Source organism: Jatropha curcas, chromosome 10, assembly GCF_041381405.1.
Source record: "Jatropha curcas cultivar XTBG-Jc1 chromosome 10, XTBG_Jcur_1.0, whole genome shotgun sequence".
NCBI classification, from domain to species: Eukaryota; Viridiplantae; Streptophyta; class Magnoliopsida; order Malpighiales; family Euphorbiaceae; genus Jatropha; species Jatropha curcas.
The window spans coordinates 12,302,568-12,312,535 of record NC_143160.1 but is presented as its reverse complement, the minus strand read 5'-3'; the positions used below and the strand labels follow the sequence as shown (position 1 = coordinate 12,312,535).

Sequence of the window (9,968 nt, the reverse complement as noted above, 5' to 3'; positions counted from 1 at the left end):
ATGGGACATAGTACACTTGTGCAGCTTGCATTGCCAAAACAAACGGTTCATACTTTGTATATCTTCTTCTTTGATTAATATCAACCAGATTATACTTAGGATGAACCTTCGTGCCAATGTTTGGCGTAGGATCAAACCATTCACATTTGAATAAGATTGTGCACTTCATTGGTAGGCTTGGATATTCTAACTCCAAAACCTCAACCAATTTCCCATAAAAATCGTTTGACACGTCACTGTAGTTTGATCCCTTTATGCACACACCGCTGTTCATTGTCTTTCTGCTTCTCCCATAACCCTCAGTGTGAAACTTGTAACCGTTTACAAAGTAGCCAGAGTAGGCATTAGCAACCGGTAATGGCCCCTTTGCCAGATCCGTAATAAATCTGTTACGAATATCGCTTCCCGAGCTTCGAGCCTATGGGAAATAGTAATGACATGAGTCAAATTTAATAAATGTACATTCCGTGTTGTGTACATTGAAAGTAACTTACATAATATTTGAACCATTCTGCAAATTCCGTGTCCAGCTTTGCATCAACTGCAGTATCAGTCAAATTGAGATTTTGAAGCCGCAGAAGATTGATATATTCCCTATTTATGAACGAACCATATTAAATTGGGCCCCAATGAGCCCACCTCTATCTTTTCTTGTTAACTAGCCGTTTAACTTTTTCTTTTTTTATTTAACTTATAATGTTAAAATTATTTTATAAAATATTTTAATTGAAATATAATGAAAGCATTTTCAAACAAGTTGTCGTTATCCATTAGAAACGGTGGAAATTATTAAAAAATAAATTAACAAAACACCACTTTTGTCAATGCAACTGTAACAACAATGACAAGTAAGTTTATTATTGAGAATGACAAATAAATTATATATATATTTGTTGTGTTCAACGTATTTTTATCTTATATTTGACGTAAGATGGTTAGACTTGCGAAATAATTTCTGAAAGTGACATAATTATTAAATAAGAGTTGGTGCCACATTATTTCATAATTTAAGAATTATTAAAAATTAATAATAAAAAATATTTATCATATTGATGTAAATATGCTAATAGAATCCCCCAAAAATCAATACTTTCCTCATCCAGGTAACCAATTACGTTTGGGAATCTTTTGTTGTTTGTTTATTACTATAATTTTATATTTCTATAATTAATTAATTTTATTTAAATATTTTAAAGAATTCTTTTTTAATGTTATTTGGAATCTTTGTACGTATGATTTTTTACCAACTCCATCCCTCTATTATTGATGGTTTATTCTAATTTCATAGATAAATTATTCATGTATAATTATTGATATAATTATATATATATTTTTAATAAATTTAAATGAATGCCGATTTAAATTTGTATTTTTTAATTTAAATAATTTACTTATATGTTTTCATTAAATAACAAAAGATGATATTATATGATCATTACTTAAATATGATCATTTTTCTGCCAAATAAATTGAAATATTTATTATTGTAATTAAATTATTTTAATTCAACTGACATAATTATTTATTTTTTTTTCATTTTGAAATTCTCATATATTCAATTCAAATCCTTATTAATTTTTTTTATAATTACAGGACATATATAAAGATTTAATGATAATGCAATTAATCTTAATGAAATGAAATTATATTATATTTTATTAGTTAATCTTATTATTATAAATCCATTATTTGATTAATGTTATTAATTATAATAAACAGTCACAGTAACAATAATAATAAATCGAAACAATAATAATAAATCGAAATAATAATATTAACAATAATAATAAATTGAAAAATAATAACAGTAACAACATTAACAATATTAACAATATTAATAATATTAACAATAATAACAGTAACAATAATAATAAATTGAAAAAAAACACAAAAATCGCAAAAAAAAAAATTTCGAAAAAAATAATAACAGTAACAACATTAACAATATTAACAATATTAATAATATTAACAGTAATAACAGTAACGATAATAATAAATTGAAAAAAACACAAAAATCGCAAAAAAAAAAAAAAAATTGGAAAAAAATAAAATGGTCACCGGCTTACCTCAAATGCTGTCCAAACGGTGGCGAACGCCGTAGAGGAGTGACTGGAGCGTCGGTGGCGGCGTCACAGTGGCTGGAGCGTTCTCAGGAGGGCTGGAGGCGCGCTGCGGACGGAGGAGAAGAGAGGAGAGGAGAAGGAGAAGAGAGAAAGAAGAAAAAAGGAAAAGAAGAGGGCGCGTTTAAAGCCCTAATATTTGCGACCGACTCATCGGTCGCAAATGTCATTTAAATCGGTCGCAAATTTTAATTGTCCGACGTCGTTTTAATATGCGCCAAAATTGCGACCGATCTGCGACTGAAATATGCGGTCGCAAAAAATCGGTCGCAATTTTATCTCATTTCGGTCTCAGATTGTGTCCTTTTTTTGACGCGCCCATTTTTGCGACAGAAACAAAGTTGGTCGCAAATCGGTCGCAAAATCGGTCGCAAATGCGCAGTAATTCAGTCGCAAACTGAAAGGTAATCCCGCGCGAGTTTTCCGCGCTAAAATCTGCGACTGTTTACCAATCAGTCGCAAATTGGTATCCATATTGCGACCGACTTTTGTCGGTCGCAAAAATCGGTCGCAATTTGAAGTTTTTTTTGTAGTGTGTGCACTAAGACAGTCACAGAATCATAAATAAAATAAATAATAAGAATAAATAAATAGATAAATAAATGGTGAAAGATAATTATATCTATAAATAATGATATTTTAAAGGTTAGTTAAAGCTTTGAAACACAGAAGAAATTAGAAGGAAGTGCAGTGGCCTGATCAACCAGTGTACTCTTTCTAATGGAAACTGTGTCCTTAGCTTAAAAATTTAAATTTTCTCCTATGGAATAACATTTAGATAAGAGGATAAGTGATATGTGCTTAATAGGTTGAAGTAAATAATAAAAGCATGCTAGTGTTATTTAATATATGTTGACTGTGGAATACATGCTTGAAATTGCATAGATTTGTATATATGTGTACGTACAGCAGGGGTATATTGAGAATGGGCTGCTAGTCTTAATTGATAAAAGAGTTAGATGATTCGGGGTCAAGGACATTAGGATCTATTTAATGAGGGTATTGATTTTAGCGTATTTATTTGATGAAGTTTACATGATATGGTTGGTGGAATTTATTAGAACTGTGGAGATAAATATTTTTCTGGATGGAATAGTTACATTAATTAGTATAAATACATAACTAATTTTTATAAGGTTTAAATATTAAAGGATTTGGTGTGATTTGCTATAATAATTGGTGATGAGTATTTTTCATAAAGAATAATATTGGTGGAATTATTATACCAAGTGATTTTTAATTATGAGAATTAATTACTGCTTGGTGAAGAAAAGTGTATTGTAGCATTCATCAGCTATTTCTTTTCAAGGGTATGAATATAGGGAATAATATAAATTATTGTGGTTATAAGAAAAGTAAATTGTGATTCTTAGTAAGAGATAAAGTACTCTAATCTTTATGTACTTAGTAAAGGATATTGTGTGGATTGTGGCATCTTATGGTTTAATATGGTACAAGTAAGAATTAAATCTAATGGTATTTAGCCTTTTGATATTTAAAATAATTGTTGCAAACTCGATGGTATGTGAATTACAAATAATGATTTTTGTTTAATGGGAGATTCTATAATCTGAGAAGGAGTTAATGACTCCATAAGGGAATTAAAGTACTTATGTTATGTAAATAGTGGGCTATGATGATTAAGTGTATTGATGAATGACATCAGACATGGAGAGATAATTGTCCAATTATTGAATTGATATAGTACTACTGAATTAGATAAGTAAGGATGGATCTAGTCCTGTTATTGTATGGATATTAAGAAGAATCAATTACAGAAACGTGATGAGTATAAATTAGTATGATTTAAATGAGGATAATTATTATTTGGAGTTTGATAAATTTGGGTCATTGTTATTAAAATTGATAAAAAAAAATAGGAGTGATGATGTATTAGGGGATTTAAGATAAGGATTTCTATATTTTGGGATTTCATGAGTGTAGAAAAATTGTGGTTTACAAGTCATGAAAGAGTTATGGATCCATGTGTAATATAATTAAGATCCTAGTACATGTAGGATGTTTAACAAGCCAGACTAAACTTATGGAGCAAGTATAATAAAATGAAAGTAAAAGATAGCAAAGGAAATTAGTGGTTTTGGGATTGAAATGCTATTATATTCGATGATAATTATATTAGGAAAATTATAGCTCGAATAAAATTTGAATATAATTTGAACATAATTTGAATATAAAGAATGAAGGAGAATAATGTTGGTATAATTAAACAGTTTCTTGTTATCTCTTGGAATATAGAGAGAATGTGAATGTTAAGAAATTAAATGATCATGAATAGTAATTTTATGATGTAATTAAATTAAAAAAAAAAAATTTTTTGAAAGTTAAAAAGATGCTTTAGAATAAGTAGTTAAGAATATGTAGCTAGACAAAAAGAAGTGAAATATTATTAATGGTAGAATGATGGAACATGTATATTATTGAAGGTAGGAAAATGGCTTTGAGGTTTAAAATAATTATCACTGTCGGTGATAATTCTACTAGAATATTAAGCAAATAATTGATAATGTTATGACCAAACTTTTGAGTTGAGTTAATCGGGTCTTGCGAGGTGAGTTTCGAGAATTTAGTGGTTCATAAATAGTAAATTTAGAATCTAAAAAGAGATCAAATGTAGGAAGCTATTAAATGTCTGGTGATAAACAAATAGATAAATGATTCAAGGATTGTAATCCCGATGAGGAAAAGAACTAAGTACTTATATGCAGGAAGAAAGATAGACTTTCTACTTGAGAGTAAGAAATTTTTTTGACTTCTGTCATTTGACAGCGTCTAGTTAGGATATAGTTTTATGAGTTATATGAATCGAATCCATATAATGAGCTTATAAATGTATTATGTACAAGTGATGAGTGTTATTAATAGTAATAACTGGGAATAAGAGTTGATGAAGAATCATGAGGTTCAGCTTGAGGTGGCGATGAATATGAATAAATGTAATGTCTTGATGCAAAGTAGTTAGAATAAGAAATTCCTATTACTTAGTGCATTTTTGTAAGTTACTTAGTTTATTGGATGGAGAAAGGGAGATATAATTATGCCTCTAGGGAACAGAAAGGTATCTAGAGTATTTTATACGTCAATGAACTAATTAAGTTTTAATTTTACTATTCATTTGGAATATTGAGATTTGTATAAGAATAAATAAGTGGATTTGGACTAATTTTAACAAATTTAGTAAGGAGGATACACATAAGTATTCGAGGATTGAAAACATAAACTATAAGATTATTGGATGGGTAACGAGATGGTTAAGATTACATTTTAATTATATTGGAACGCCAACTCATGTGTGTCAATTAGATAAATTATTAGTTTAAATTACCCATGGAATGATTGAGGTACTAATTAAGGTGAGAATTATTGAAATATAATTCAGAGTCAATGTAAACCTATTCCGAATTTCTTAGTAATTGGTAGCAATTATGATTGAATGAATATAATTGTGTTATAAATGGCAGCTTGCGACATATCTTGTGGTTTAAGGGAATACTTAATTAATTAGGTCCATTGAGGATTGGTACATTGTAACTCCGATGTTGAAGGATTCAATGAGGTATTAACCTTATTTGGAGTAAAGAATATAGAGATAACATAATTGAGGTTGAGGATATTCCTCGATCGTGTTAGGTATAAATTTTACAGATGATAGACATTAAGATAGACTTGGAGAAAAGGAATAAACCAATGATATTATTATCTGAATATTCATAGGCATTCATGGGATTAAGACAAAGGACATCGTCTAAACAGGAGTTGAATTATGGGTTAACATTCTTAATCTCTTACTTAGTTAGAGCAAAAGGCACTACTTGTTTAGGATTCGTGATTTCTAGATACGTAAACTTAGGTTTAAAAGATTGATTAAAGACAGAAGAAATAAGTAAATTGGATATAAACGACAGTTTGGAGAATTTTACATTTTGATTTAGCTTGTAAAATATATATATATATATATATATCTAGGCTGGATTTCTTCATGGAATCGAGTATAATAGAATGGCATTTGCAAATTTTAGAAAATACATTAAAAATTATTTGGCATGGCAATAGATAACAGGGCTAGTTGCATAATTTCTAGTCATAATTAGTTAAGAAATGGTATGGTATGACAAATTGGAAAGAGGAATAGAGAAGTTAATAACTAAAATAGGGACTTGATGGTGAATTTTAAATTTTCTCTACATAATTGATGCACTACTTGTTTTTTTATGGGATTCTCATTAGTAGGATTTGAAAAGAGATTGTGTATCTATCTTTAGTTGGAAAATGGTTGAGTTGATAAATGGATGATGAACTTGGGATAGAGATTAGGATCTCCTATCAGTTGATAACAACTAGCTAGAGAAATTGCATGATTTTGTTTGAAATAAGCTTGTAGTAGTGCCATAAATTGTTCTCTTAATTGGAAATGATCAAATAGTACTTAATGGCAGCATTTGATAATAATCGAAAATCTCCTTGAATTGGCAGCAACCATCTTATCTAATTATAAACTTCTTCCATGATTATTGGAGCAATGATATTAATATTTGGAATTTATGGAAAATGGATGAGTTAGCATGTAGGTTTTGAATTTTGAAATAAGGATTCTAAATTGGGATAGTAGTAAATTTGAATATGTGGATTCTTGTATTAGAAGACTTAATACTTGGTTTGTGTATGAGCGTCTTATTGAGCAATGATTATTGCCTATAATAGCTAATGAGATTAATAACTCTTACTTGAGCAGAAGTTATAAAGGATTTAAATTCTTAGATGTAAAAGTGAATATTAGTGTCGAATCTGTGCTTGGGGTTATGAATATTTGACTTGAGTTGACGACTTGGAGATATAGTACGATTCAAATTTAAATTAACTATGGTAAGGTGGATATCTAAACATTGGAATGAATAAGTATTCTCCTGATTGTGAATGAAATAACTTTTAGCAGTTGCACCATTATGTGAGAAGCACAACTATTGCATCCTAGTCTATTGTTACTTTTAAAATTCGAGGACGAATTTTTTTAAGGGGGGAAGACTGAAACAACCCGAATTTTTATTTTCAAAGATTTTCCAATTAAATTTAATGAATCAACAGCCTGGAAATTAATATTAATATTTTAGTGCGAATACTGTGAGAAACCGGATCGAAAACCGATTGAAAAAGTTGAAAACCAGTTAAAAATCGATGATTTGGACCGAATCGAATCGAACCGAACTGGTTCGACCCAAACCATCTAGAAAATTCTTTTTTTTCTTATATCCAGCGCTGCACCTTCATTTCTCACCCACCATTTCTGCGCCACCTCCAGCCCACCACCGCACCACCACCTCCTCCTCCTTTCTTCCTTTTCTTCTTTCTTTCTTTCTTTTCTTTTCTTTTCTTTTCTTTTCTTCTCCTTCCTTCTTCCCTGCGTCTATCTCTGTGTGACTGGCGAGAAACAGCAGATCCACTGCGCGCCGCCCAGCCCTCACCGCCTCTCTCCACACCGCCAGTCGACCTCCGGCCACCAGCCCCATTTCCGGTTAATCGAATTCCGGCAACAATATATTAGGTATAATTTAGTTTTAGTGAATGAAATTAATTGTTTGTAGGTAATTTATTTAGTTAAGTTAGGGTTCTTGAATTTATTTAGTTAATTTATTTAGTTAATTGATTTAGTTTAGTTAGATTAATTTTAATAATTTTAGTCGATTTAGTTAATGTTAGTAATATTAGTTAATTAAATTAATTTTATTATTTGAAGTTAATTAATTTAGAAATATTAGTTAATGAAATTAATTTTATTACTTGTAGTCAATTAGTTTAGTTAAGTTAATGTTAGTAATGCTAGTTAATTAAATTAATTTTATTATTTGTAGTTAAGTAATTTGGTTAATTTAATTTGATAATTGTGAGTAGTTAACAGTTTTATAATTTTAGTATTGATTTAATTAAGGTAGTTTAAATATAATGTTATTGTAATGTATAATTTGGATTGTGTGGTGATGTTGAGATTGAAGGAGGATGGGAAAATGTTGTTTGATTAATTGCCCGACGGATGGGCCGTATGGATTGAATATTTGATAAATTGTTGATATTTTAACAGGAGGATAGTCCAACTTTTAGGGGAGATGCTGCCGAAATTTCGGTAGGAATTAGATTATTTTTAGAACTCTAATAGATAGTACGAATTAAATTATTATTGTTAGTAATATTATATTATCAATCATATTATTCTTATTAATACTATTATTATTATTAATATTAGTATTCTTATTAGTATTATTATAAAATATTACTTAACCTTTTATTTAAAGTTGATAAATTAGAATAAATATATATATAGTTTAATTTAATAAGTGAATTAAATGACTGGTAACCAAAACTAATAAACGAATGTGAAATATAATTTTCCGAATTAGAATTCTTACTTAGAATTTTCTTGTTTATTTTAGAGGATTATAAAAATTCAAAAATGCGAGGACAAAAGCTGGAAGCATGTGGCTAAAAAGGCAGTCCTTTTAAAGGACAATAAAGAACTGTGAGTAGTGTTAGATAACTAGTATCATCCGCTTGCATTCATGCATTCACGGCTAAATGTTATCATGCATTATTTTGTTGAATTATCATACTGTGATGCACTATTTGTTGATATTAAAAATTGTTTGATTATTTGTGTTGTGACTATGCTGTGCTTTGTTTGTGTGGAATTGGGATGAAGTGGGTCACCATGGGTTTGTGAGACCGTTACCGTTATATGGATCCCGATTATGATTACCGTTACCGTTATATGGATCCTGATTACCGTTAGCCGGGTAAATGGGAGATCGGCGCCCCCGTGTGCCCCTACCGTTACCGTTAACCACAGGTTGGCTTCTTTATTGGGCGCACCGGATAATCTAGATTTGATCGCAGCCCGCAGGGTGGCCTCCTGTTGTGAGCGCCTGATGATCTAGATTTGATGGAGACGACCGGGTTGCCTCCTGTTGGTATAAAAAAAAAAAAAAAAGAAAAAGAAGAGAGAGAATGGAAAAACAATGAGAGGGCTGGTCAAGTGAGGATTAGACCGGTCGGCCAGAATGGGGGATCGGCTCCCTGGTGCACACGTGAGAGGATGGGCCATGTGGGAGGACGGCTCATCGGGGGTTTCGGTGACTCCACTGACTAATTTCCACGTGATGTGATTATATGAAGGTGATAATAATTGTGATTGCTGTTGTATTGCCATTTGTGTGATAAACTTCATGATCATATACTAAATCGGTGATCAGATAAAAATATTTTAGCATCTGTGTGATTGTGTGGGGTGAGAGGGTTATCTAACCCTACTCATTGAGTTTGGCGCTCACCCCTGCCTACTTATTTTTTTTTCAGGTAATAGAAGAAAGTCCTATGGAGTTGAAACATTAATTATAGAAGACTGTTAATGAGAAAATAATGAAGTAAATGTACAGGTAGAGTTCCGCAATTGTATTCCAACTGGGTTGTAAATGATCAAATAGAGTATAGACATTTATTATGTGGGTTGTACTTTGGATATATATTTGTGAAATAAATTATTGGGCCTGAATCCATAATTATGAATAGAATGTAAGATTTAAATAAGTTAGGCTTACTACGGGCTTTGGGGGCCTTAAGCCCACCCAGGTCCTAGTGCCGGTCCGGCCCACGGAAATGGTTCGTGACACTGTTAGTGGATAAGATAGTGTTTATTAAAACGTTAATCCATTTAACGTTTAACGTTTCCATTTTGTGATTGAAATTTTTTTGACAATTATGTCCTTAATTAACTTATATTAATATTAGTTTAAAGTTTTTCTTTCCAATGGTTGCTATGTTATTGCAAGTCTGCAATTAAATTAA

At 30.5% G+C, this 9,968-nt stretch overlaps 1 long non-coding RNA gene across 1 annotated transcript; it reads left to right on the top strand.

Annotated features, from left to right (window-relative positions):
• Positions 1 to 7,430: 7,430 nt before the first annotated feature.
• LOC119371407 (uncharacterized) lies at positions 7,431 to 9,694 on the top strand. Its single transcript, XR_016322887.1, has 3 exons — positions 7,431 to 7,677; positions 8,561 to 8,646; positions 9,480 to 9,694. It is a non-coding gene; the product is annotated as an uncharacterized LOC119371407 (long non-coding RNA).
• Positions 9,695 to 9,968: the final 274 nt, after the last annotated feature.